The following is a 13648-nucleotide window of genomic DNA, read 5'->3' on the forward strand; positions in this document are numbered from 1 at the left end:
ATTAAGGTACCGGAGAATCTACTGTGAAAAAGCCGCGATCGTCAGAGATAATACAGATATCCTGGAGAGCTTAAAACAGTAGCCGATTTTAATACCCACCTCCCCTATAACAGAATCAGGAGCCCGAAACCGACCCACTTGGACGTTAAAGAAAAATTTCCGAAGCGCTCCCAAACCGACCCGCTGGTAGTGATAGGGTTAAAAACTAAGTGATAATTTTCAGTGACACCTTTATCAATAACAGCACTCCCACTAAGGGGGGGACCTCAAGAATTTGGATGAAGAGCTTCTAGTATTGTGGTTGGTTCTCGCCGTACCTGGTGGGTGCAGAAATAGGTGGGGATTGGCTACCTCCCATGAATGATGGGACGTACTTCCTTCGGGAAGGGTTGTGCTGTGCCCGGTGTGGACTCAACCACAGTTCCCGCCAGTGTTGGGTGTTGGTGTGAGGGGGGGGGTCCGGTCAATCAGTTTTATCTGTGTGCCTAAGAACGTATTGGAGTAGTCAATGGTTATTGAAAATAATAAAAGAAAATAGGATATTCGATATCAAGCTCAAGGTAAGATGTATTCCAATATTTCTAAAATAGACATGCATTTTTCAATAGAAATTGATAATTATACATCTATTGTCATTTTCCATATCTATTCACAGACAATATTTCTATAAACTAATATTCAGAATGTTTGTAAAAATATTTGTGCTTAGAAGTATTAATATATAATATATGAGTAAAAACAGCAATTTTTCGAAACGTATAAATAATAATTATGTAAATGTAATTATTATCATTTTAATTAAAAATTTAAGACCCAATAATTCAACTACATTTGACATCTGAATTATCAAATTTTGTTGGCCATTTTTTATGTAGGAAATCTATTGAATATTAGTTTTATAAATATTCTTTTACAATCAAAATTATGGTGATTAAAGATGATCAGAAATTGTAGAAAAAAAATGTGAAATATTTTTCTAAATACCATTTTCCTAGAGACCATAAAATATTTATACTTTATTTTAAACAAATATTTCATAAATAGTTAGCATGTAACATAACTCCAAATGAGCTACCCAGACAGTTTATGAATTATTTTCAAGACAATTTCTTCAGTTTCAAGGATTTCAGTGTGGAATTAAATACATACCTGAACAAGGGGAGAAGAATTGTGCTCAGCTTCAAACTATTCATGTCAGAGCAATAAATACTTAAAATTACTGTGCGTTATAAACTATATATTCTTTCCCGAGTTTTTTGAAGATAAAGCTTTAAACATTTTTATATTATTTCTTGTAAGTTTTTTCTATTTTTGACCTGACATTATTGGTAATAAACTGCTTTGCAGGGAGTATTTGTTACGATATAAATATATTCATTTAAAGATTGTTCTTTTTGGTCTTCCAAATATTCTTACGCTACAAATGTTTTGAAATACTACATTTTTACTATTTAAAAAAATTTACACAGGCTCTATATTTCTTTTTAATTTTCTTTGTCAACTCAACTGAAATTCGAGCTTTAATCTGGAAAGATAAGATACAAATCTTCATGTAATGAAAAATTTACTCCCTACATTATATTATTAATATTCGAAAATATAAACAATAATATATTTAATAGCTGAGAATTTTTACCGAATGGAATATTATTGATTTACTGTCGCATTCAAAGGATTCATTAAATTATAATCAAGAATCATTCTCATCATTTACGTAAAGAATTATTCACCAGAAGGATTTAATTTATTATACTTAGAAGTGGCCTATATACATCAAATATGCAGACGAATTCTCTGATGGTCTGAATATAATGCTAATTATGAGCCTCCAAAAGATAGATTTACTCCATTCACACCTATTATTAACAAATATTTAATTAAATAACTTGCAGGAATATGTCAAGATATATTGACACGACACGTATTGGAGCTCATGAGATTAATATACAGAGCGATTCCTGCCCGCTTTCATGTTTACTGCCAAAAGGCAAAGAGAGTGAACGGCTATATTGAAACGTCTGATGTGTCGAATTTCTATAACATGGAGAGCAGATGACGCAATCTAATTCAGGATGAATCAGCGCCATATGCAATAATATTTCCCAAGTATTGTAATACTATCTTTAAAAATAAATTTGCATGTAACAATTAATAATTGAATTCTTTATGTATTGAATTTTGAATTTCTGCTTCTATCATTCTGATTGAATTAACCGAATAAAAAGATTATTAGTTACAACTTTTTCAAAAATACTGACACATACACTTGGTTTTTCAACAATAAAAACAATATTAAGCAAAGAAATTAAATATGTTGAAAAATTCTTGAAAAATAAGTTCAGGTTTTTTTCTATCTAATTTCAGAGAAAATCTCTGATCCTGTGAACTGCGAGCAATAATATTAAATAAAAAAAATTAAATTACATTATTATGTAAAAATAGTCCTTAAATGATTAAGAGAATGCATGAACGAGATAATATTCAAAACTATAAATTTTATTTCTCTATAAATGAAAAACAAAGAAAATGGTCTGAACAAAAGCAGGAGTGGTGTTTTTCACGCTTTTATTGAAGCGAAATACCAGGAAAATGATTATCATCTTCTAAAAAATACATGAATTTGTATTCAGATTTAATTAAATGAGTTTGAATCTAAAGCCCTGAATATGATAACAAAAGAATGAAAACTGGTTGGAAAAAAATTATTATCAATTTCTCTTAGTTTGAATTGAATTTAGGAAAATAGCAATTGATCAGGTCCTGAATACAATTTTATTACCAACATTCTATTTCTAAATAGTATTTCGATTTAAGAATAAATAAGAATTGTATGCGAAATTAAATTCTCTGGATTGATTCATTCTTGGTATTTAGATATTTTTATTTTATTTTTTAACCTTCAATGCCTAAAAATTTTCTGAGAGGAGAAAACAAAATGCATTATTCTATATATAATGCTATTTAAACATAATTTCTGTATTTCCTTTAAATAATTTTATTCAGGGTAATAGGGTTTTGGAGAAAGAAAATAACGTTTGAATTTGAATCTCTTGAAATATTTAACTGAATATTTTCAAAAATAAATTCTTCTTTTTCAAAATAATAAAGTCGCATATTGTATTTCCTTTTTATTTTTCATGGTAGATATTAAGAAATTTAAAAACTGAAATCATTTTCTAAGTGTTCAAAAGATACTAGCATATAAAAATCCAATGCTCTTCTCTTCAAATGCATTTTGTATAAAAACATAATTCCAGATGGACTTTTCCTTTTAGTTCAGAATTCAATATATTCTAATTTTCGCTAAAAAAATACCTTTTTATCCATATTACATGTAGTTATTTTTAGTAGACTTTTAATATATGAAATGTTTAAAACTTTCCATTGAATAAATATTTTTATTACTTCAAAAATATACAAAAATAATGTCTTTTTTTTCTGATCTCACAGTGCTTTAAAATTTCGATAAAAATAACAAAGCAGGAAATTATAGAGTTTGTGATTTTTAATTGTGAATTCAAATTTTTTTTAATGAATTGAAACAATTTATCTTTACATTTTCTTATTATCATGTGGAGTTAATAATCTTTGATTGTGAATTTAAATTCGTTTGACGGAATTGAAACAATTTATCTTTAAATATCTTTTCACAAATTAATCGAATAAAGATAATTTTTTTATTTTTCTATATTTTAACGAATGTGAATGAATCGGAGTGAAGTTATTTATTATCTTGTAAAATTTAAATGAAATTGTCTTTTAAGCGATTGTCGCTTAGAGATATCTAAAGCGAACATAGTTTCTGCTTACCATTCTCTTACTTATGAGCAGTGAAATTTGGAATTATAGCCCGGGACACATTTATATTACTCTAATTATCCAAATTGGAAACCACCTAGTTCGTCGGAAATATTATCTACATGTATTTTCAATTAACGCCATTGTGAATCATTACCTTAATGATCATGATTCCTCTGAGAAACGTTTTAGCATCAAATTGAAACAAAAACAGTGTTATTTTAAGATTCCACCTACTCTTTTCATTGTGTATATGGACAGCCAAATTTCATGGCATTATTGCGTTAATCAAAAAGTAAATATCTGTTTCGTCTATCTTTTTACTTGTAGTGTGTAACTTCACTTTGTTTTTCATCATGTACATTACACAATATCAATAATTTTCCTTTAAATTTCTACAATGAAAGAAATAATGAATGAATTCTTTACAAAGAAAAGAAAAGGATTACATAATTAGCGGAACAATGAAAATTATCTGAATTTAGTCCAAAAAGGAAATCAATAGTTGAGAATTAATCTAGAAAATATTTTTTTTAAAAAAATTGTCAAATTTCGGTTAAATCTGTATAGCAATAAAACAATTATATTTAAAAAGAAATTTTAAATATAAAAATCATTTTTGTACTGCAATATTTTGAAATGTTATGTTGGGTAAGGTCAAAATGTCGTTTAATTTTTAGTTAATTAAAATTTCAGAGATATCTCTCTTAATTGTATATTCTCACCCCCCCCAAAGTATAAATGCGACAAGTGTGGCAGCTCTACGTTTAATGGTCTGGTTAGTAAAGAACCAACACATGCATATATTCTCATCTTTAATATAGGCAGAGATTAATCATTTATATCCTGTCTGTAATTGACATTTCACTTTAATCAAACGCTACTTACTTCCAGTTATGGCAGCTTTTTCTGACTGCAGTCGCCAAGGTGTGTAATTTCGTGCTAAAAACAGATGAAAGTTCATCTACTTCGATTCCTATCATGCCTTTTCAGAAAGTCAGGTGGTGTACAGTAATAATAAAGTACATACGGTGTGTGTGTGTCTGTGTGTGTGTGTGTAATTATTTAAAATAGTCAAAGACAATTGATAAAAAACACGATATTTTTTCTTGTTAATTTAAGCGACTTTTCAGCATTTAGATGTTACTTGAGATTGACTTATCTCAATATAGGCGATGAATTTCTTTTCAAGAAGATTTTGAAGGAGAAATAACGAATTTCCGTCTCTCTTAAAAGAAAATCAGAAAACCATCAGCTAACCTGCCAGATTCGTGATCAAAATTACACTCGTGTACTCAGTACTCGTGAAATGTACAAGCATTACACGAGTACTTATTGACTTTCCAACTTTTGAATGATTTTGAATCATTCCACAACCAAAATATAGAGCTCCAAACATTCGTACACCGATTATTTTTCCTCAATTTTTGTTGTTAATTTAAGTGTCTTTTCAGCATTTAGATGATATTTGAGATTGACTTATCTCAATATAGGCGATGAATTTAATTCCAGGAAGAGTTTGAAGGAGAAATAATAAATTTCCGTCTCTCTTAAAAGAAGATCAGAAAACCAGCAGCTAACCTGCCAGAATCATGATAAAAATTACACTCGTGTACTCAGTACTCGTGTAATGCTTGTACATTACACGAGTACTGAGTACACGACTTATTGACTTTCCAACTTTTGAATGATTTTGAATAATTCCACAACCAAAATAGAGAGCTTCAAACATTCGTACACCGATTATTTTTCCTCGGTCATATCCTCCTTTAATCTTTTTGGTTATTAATGAGCGTCAGTATTTTGTCTTTTTTTTTCGTGGTGTAACTGATGAAAACTTTATTTTTTTCGTGCACAAGGTATATAAGCAGGAATATATTGTTCTTTCTAAATGCTTGAAGACAGCATTCTTGGATATCCACATTCGAATCTCCCTCTTCTCTTACCAATGAACTTCATTATGAATAATTGCAAAAGTGATAATGATGATAATCAAAAGCTTCATAATTAATTTTTTGTGTCTTTTAAACGATCAATTTATTTGACGCACATAATTTAGTCTATTCCACTTGAACAATTTTACTAACAAAATAAAAGTTTCATGCAATATTAAAAAGATTAATAGTGCATAATCCAGGTTAAAGAATCAATTAAGATATGAAATCCTTTTATAAATTCAGAAAGAAACGTTTAACCATCATTTATTTTCTGCATTGAATTAAATGTTCCATCTATGAATATTCTAATCTACAAAATGCTTTTATGCCGATTATAATTCAACATCTTAATTCTATTAATGAATGTAAGTACATAGTTGTTTAAGTTATAATATAAATTTTATACTTAAAATTGATACATTTTAAATATTTTTAAAGAATACTATAGATAAGGAAGCAGTAAATATAAGAGAAAAGAAATTATTTAAACATGTACTTTTGTCACTAAACTTTAGAATAATATCTAATTTCTTTTCCAATTTTGAAAAAAAATTACTTCAATTTATCTTGCATAATGACTACTCTTAATGTTTTTTGCTTAATAAAAATGTATAATATTTATGGAGTAATATTATGATGTTATGTAAATAGTTTCTAAATTTTGATTATTGTGTATCTTATATCTAGTCGATTATGCAATGATTTATTATTAGCATTGTTGTAAAGATTTATTGTTTCTGAAACAATGGATATTTTATTCGTATGGATATATTGCATTATTTATATTACATATTCGTATCTCTACTTACATGTATTTATGTTATATTCAATGTATTAATGCGTTTTGTTATTTGTATTTTGTATTTGTATTTATCTTCTTATGTTTTCGAGTCAAAGTAAATTTTGATACAGGTTTCATGTGTAGTCGGTATTTTATAAAATACAATAAGTGCGCCATTAAACAAATGTTTTCATAGTGGTTAGGATTTTCTATTAAATATATGTTTCACTCAGGTAGAAAGGAAAACTCTGAATGGTTGGACAGTAAAGTTCGATATTCTCCGTTTTTTCTCACTAAAACGTTGGGCAGTATATTAAAAAGAAAACCAGATTGGTCATCTACATTCTTTGCAGTTCTTAATCTAAAAATATACATTATTAGACCAAGAATAAAGCAATTCTTCTAATATTTAACATCTTTTTTCTTATTAAAGCTGGTTTACATAAAATGCACTAAACAATGCCTTATTTCACTGCCATAACAATTCCCTTGGAATTTGAAGAAAAAATAATAACTTTATTTTTTAAACCTCTCATTTTTCGTGTTTGAGAGAAGGAAATTTTTCTGGATGTTTCATTCACTTATTCCTGAATTAGTGTTCTAAAAATATAATACGCCAGTTGGTCTTTGACGACAATTGAAAATTTTTATAATTTTGGAGCACTTAATTGTCAATTAATGTATCAAATTAGCTAAAAATTCATTTAATAGGTGTATAGGCATTGAGAAATTAATTTTAAAAATATTAATTTTTAAATTCTATAACATTTGTAAGTATGAATTATAAAAAACGAGTTAAAATCTAAAAAGCAGAAATTAATAAATTTAACTGTCTTAAAACAGATTATTATTATTGTAATAAAAAAGGAGAAATTATATTTTTTATTTAAAGTCAAGTAATATTATAAGAAAATTAAAAAACAATGCAATTTGAAGAAAATATTTTCTGAATATCCATTGAAATTTTAAATATAATATAATTTTGGATATTCCAAATAAAAACAATCACATCAAAATAAAAATCGCACACTTTTGGAATCATATTTGAGATCTACATTTTTCTTATTAAAATATATATGAGTCAAGTAAATAAGGAAAAAGGTATTTAAATATATTTTCTAAGAATAGGAATATATATTCTAAGAATAATAATTCTTAGAAATTATATGAAACGTCTGTTTTATATCATTTCTAAGAATAGGAATAAATATTAAATACCTTTTATATATAAGGTATTTAATATTTATTCTAAGAATAAATATTTACATTGAGAAATATAAAAATATTTAATGAATAATAAATAATTAGATAATGAGTAAAGTAGAAAAGGTATTCTAATTCTCAGGAATTTTAATAACTGTTTTAGAATAACAATGTGACTGCGTTTGATTTCCAAATAATGCTAGGTATTTTGCGTTATTTTCCAACATAATAATAAGAACTAAATGCTAAAATCAAAAATATAATAAATACATAAAAACACGTTTATCAATTATTTTTTTAAAAAGAAAGAAAAATTTATACTGAATAAAACTCCTAATAGCATGAGATTTGGAAAATAATATGAGAATGCCAAAAAGCACAAGAATGAAAAATCTCAAATATTCAATACATAAAAATTAATATACATTATAAATGTGATTAAGATTTCAATTTGCAGAAGCTTTTCTTTATGTTCTTACGATTTTATATTTACTTAATGGACTTATTCATTATCATTCTTTTGGCACAGCATAGTGAAAATGATAAACAAAAAAAAAAACAAAAAATAGCATAAAACTGAAATCGAAAAAATTCATTATGAAATTTAAGAGAAAATATATGTGAAGAAATTCATACTAAATGTTCATAATAAAAGTAAAATGGTATCAAAAGAAAGCCTAATATTCATAATTCACAAAGTTCTAATGAAATTTATTTCAAAATTGGAAGTTTTTTTTAGCAGTTTCAATGTTTAACCCAAACGGTGTTCATAGCTTCTGAAGCATTGTTTTTGTGTCATTTTTCCAAATCTTTTTGATCCTTTTTGAAAACCGAAATACATTTTTTATTTTCGAACCATAAGTTTCTTATGGAAACAACTCCTGTCCTTTTGCGTTTTCAAATCCTTTCCGAGCTTCTCTGAATTCTTAGAATGTCAGAAGAATGTCTTTAGATATGTAGTACGAAATACAAGGCTTGAAGACATTTCTTTGACACTTCCAGGAAACAGGAAAAGAAAGATATTGGGATAATTCTATTTTGCATGGCTGCGGAGACTTTTCGATTTTTGAATTTTGGATACAAACTATGGAACAATCTTCTAGAGACGACAGCTGTGTCATTTTCTGCTATCATGTTTATTTTTATCCCAAGAATTGAATTTTCAAGGCGATATTTTTCAAATACTGTAAGGTTTTGGCTTCAGCATCTTTGTCCGCATAGGTGATTAAAAACGATTTTTTGAAAATATAGGGAAATTAAGATATTATTTTCATCTCTTCGATAGAGTTTTGATAAAAGAAATACCTATCACAAATGATAATCAATCCATCTTTCAATAATGTATTGAAAGAATTACGATCAAATGGGCTTTTTTTTTCATTTGAATTATGAATTCAATTAATTTAAATTAGGAATTATAATTCATTTCATTTGAATTATGAATTCAATTCATTTAAATTAGGAATTATTAATTCATTTCATTTGAATTATGTATTCATATCATTTGAGTTATGAATTATAAATGCATAGCATTTGAATCATGAATTCATTTCATTTAAATTATAAATTATGAATTCATTTTATTTGAATTATGAATTATGAATTCATTCATAATTCATAATTATGAATTCATTTCATTTGAATTATAAATTATGAATTCATTTTATTTGAATTATGAATTATGAATTCATTTCATTTGAATTATAAATTATGAATTCATTTTATTTGAATTATGAATTATGAATTCATTCATAATTCATAATTATGAATTCATTTTATTTGAATTATAAATTATGAATTCCTTTTATTTGAATTATGAATTATGAATTCATTTTATTTGAATTATGAATTATGAATTCATTCATAATTCATAATTATGAATTCATTCATAATTCATAATTATGAATTCATTCATAATTCATAATTATGAATTCATTTATAATTCATAATTATGAATTCATTTATAATTCATAATTATGAATTCATTCATAATTCATAATTATGAATTCATTTCATTTGAATTATAAATTATGAATTCATTTCATTTGAATTATAAATTATGAATTCATTTTATTTGAATTATGAATTATGAATTCATTCATAATTCATAATTATGAATTCATTTCATTTGAATTATAAATTATGAATTCATTTTATTTGAATAATGAATTATGAATTCATTTCATTTGAATTATAAATTATGAATGCATTTTATTTGAATTATGAATTATGAATTCATTTCATTTGAGTTATGAAATATGAATACATTTCATTTGAATTATGAATTATGAATTCATTTAGTTATGAAATATGAATACATTTCATTTGAATTATGAATTATGAATTCATTTGAGTTATGAAATATGAATACATTTCATTTGAATTATGAATTATTAATTCATTTTATTTGAAATCTGAATTCCTTTCTTTTGAATTCTGAATTCCTTTCTTTTGAATTCTGAATTCCTTTCCTTTGAATTCTGAATTCCTTTCATTTGAATTCTAAATTCATTTAATTTGAGTTATTTTCATTGCGAATTTATGTTATTGATCTTAGTCAAATATTTATTTTTTGTTTCATTACAAAATATTAATTATTAACATTACGCATCGATATTAAAATGTAATGAAGTATCCTCTATAGGCATCTCATTTGTAACGATTGCAATATTAAAGTGATTCATTTCTGCAATGCGAAACTTCAATTATACGTCGTTTTCGGTGTTGAGAATCTCCTAACAGCAGAGGTTACTTTTGAAGAGTATTCGAATTGTAGTGCTGATATCACAAGACTATTCATAACTGACAAATTAATAAAAGACAAATTGTCTAATATGAATTAAAACTATGACGTGGAAGAATATAAAGAAATTATTCAATCTTTCTTCGAATAAACAATAGAGACCATTATAAGATTTTGAACTGTTTTTAATTATCGAATTGGACACATTGATGCTTTTAATTCAATTAATAAATATTCATAATCAGCATGTCAAACGATGATGAAAGTATTGAAAAAGTAAAGTATTGAGTAATGGAGTCAGACAAGGATTTTTTAATCAAATAGACTCATAAATTGTATAAAATAAGAAATGTATAATTTATACTCAAATTATACGTTGATGTATCGTTTTCCTCAGTTTATAATAAAATGTATTTAATATTTCGATGTTTGCAATAACATACAAATATTATCATTAAAATCTTCAAAGCTATAATTTTTTAAAGAATAAGAATTAATGGTGTTAAATTTGTTATAATGGTATTTTTTATTAAAGTTTTGAAGAACTTTTTAATATTATATTTCTCTACATCTTTGCGAGATATACAGAGTGATTCATGTTGAATGGAACAGAAATGAACTATACCTAAGGACGTTGTAATTAGCTTATCTTGATAAATCACATATAGTAACAATGAAACTAAAATAGACACCACGAATATCTATGTGGTTGTCCAGTTCCTGCAGCATTCATGATAGAATATCCACAATTATTGAGTCCAACGCGTCAGTGCACTATACCTCCATGACAAATGGTTTGTGGCCCATTCAATTTGCGTTGATTCTTTTGGACTTCGTGAAACCGCTTCAGGAATTTTCTCAATTACTTCGGCTTTGGCAGGTGTTTGTCCCGACTTGGCTTTCATTCACAAGCAGCCTGTATCCTGAAACTGCTTCATGTGCCTTTAGATGTTTTAACGGCGCAATAGGTTTTTTTTTTATCAAATGTTACCAAATGAAGTAACAAAGTATATACACTCAAGAGCCAAAACATTATGACCACACCTATATTTTGCAATGAATTCGCCTGGATGACGTGGAAGTCATGTGATCAGGTGGAAGTGGTGTTTAACTGCTGCTGGAGAGTCTGAAGAATCATTCTTTCACTTACTTCTGTGTGTGATGGGAAAGGCTGCGGATCTAAGCGACTTTGATAGAGGGCAGATTGTAATGACTCGAAGGCTCGGAACAAATATTTCCGAAACTGCACGACTCGTGGGTTGTGCGCGATATACAGTTGTTAGTACTTATGCAAAGTGGATGAATGACGGTGAAAGCAGCAGTAGGCGACATGGTGTTGTACGTCCACACGCTATCAAAGAAAAAGGTCGTTGGAGACTGTCTCGCATGGTGAAGCAAAACCGGAGCTAGACAGTGGCTCAGCTGACAGCCCAATACAATGCAAGGCCAAGTAGAATAGTATCGGAGCACACTGTTCAGCTTACACTGTTGGATATGGGGCTACGCAGCAAACGCCCCACTCCTGTGCCTTTGCTGACCAAGCGTCATCGCCAACTGCGCCTGCGCTGGGCCCGGGAACATCGTGACTGGTCCATGAATCAGTGGGAGAGAGTTGCCTGGTCAGATGAATCACGGTTTGTCATGCATCACGCAGAATGGCCGTGTCAAGATACGCCGTCTTCCAGGCGAACAGTTGCTCCCTCAATGTACAGTAGGTCATACACAGACCGGTGGTGGCGGTATTATGCTTTGGGGGACGTTCTCTTGGGCGTCTCTGGGACCCGTAGTTGTGGTAGAGCATCTGAACATCATTGCGAACCAGTTGCACCCTTACATGGCCTCTGTTTTTCCAGCTGGAAATGGAATGTTCCAACAGGACAACGCCCCGTGTCACAAGGCTAAAATTGTGTTGGAGTGGTTCCAGGAACATGATGCTGAATTCCAGTTAATGTCCTGGCCGCCTAACTGACCGGATCTCAATCAGATAAAACACCTTTGGGATGACATGGGACGGCAGCTCAGAGTTCAAAGACCACCAATTCGCAATATCTCGGATTTGCGTGATCATTGCTTAAACATTTGGTACAATCTGTCTCCGGCCATCTACCAAGGACTTGTGGCATCCATGCCAAGGCGGGTTGAAGCTGTGTTGCGCGCCAAAGGTGGGCCAACTCGTTATTGACAGGTGGTCATAATGTTTTGGCTCTTGAGTGTACTTACAAGTGAAAAATGTTTCTTTCATCATTCCACGTAAAAGACTTTTCAAGTGCATAAATCTTCTTAGATTTTCATACATTTTCATTTTGTCCTAAAGATAATTTTAAAAAAAATCTATTTCAAAATTATTGTAAAAATCTTGGAAATTGGACCATGATTGTAAGAGATATGGACTATTTAAATTTCCATCTCCAGAGAACTTCATAGTAAAAGGCTTTGCAAACCTATTTCGATAAGAAACATTTACATATTTCTCCATCTTGTTTTCTTAAAACCTTTTTCCTTCTGCAGGATAATGCATAGTATTGCTGCAAATTGGAAATATAATTTGTTTTAAAAAAAGTCTTCTCCCAAATATTTTAACATTAGCAGTTTTAATTAGAAATCAATGTTAATCGTTTTAATTGCCTTACATGCCAATGATTTTAAATTTTTTCAACCTAGTCTTAAGCTAATTTCTATATAATATAGAATAAATAGTTCGAAATGTTCAATCAAAGGAAGTTTTTAACGCAGCCACTTTTTCATTATTACAAATTAAACATGACAACATTTAGCACGTTTTAGAGTTATTTTATATATATATATATATATATATATCTTTATTGGTATAAGATATGAAGTTCCATCCAATAAGAAAAAATATGCAGCTGTGTTTGTGTGTGTGTTGGATGACACAATTTTTTGCCAAAGATTTAAGACATTTTTCCCAAATTTAATGCTTGTATCTTCATAGAATTAATAAGGAAGAAGACAAATAAGAAGTAGAAATAATCTACAATTCACCATCCATAAAGCAGAATTATACGCCACTTGGCAAATATTAACAAAAGGTGTAGCTGTAATTAAGTGTACATTAGTGAAAAAAGGAAAAGGCTTTGAATTATATATGATTGCAAAGATTTTACAGAATTTTTATATATCGTTACAAACCTGCAATTTCACTTCCCAGCATGAATAGTGTCATCC

This window comes from Argiope bruennichi, chromosome 2 (assembly GCF_947563725.1).
Source record: "Argiope bruennichi chromosome 2, qqArgBrue1.1, whole genome shotgun sequence".
NCBI classification, from domain to species: Eukaryota; Metazoa; Arthropoda; class Arachnida; order Araneae; family Araneidae; genus Argiope; species Argiope bruennichi.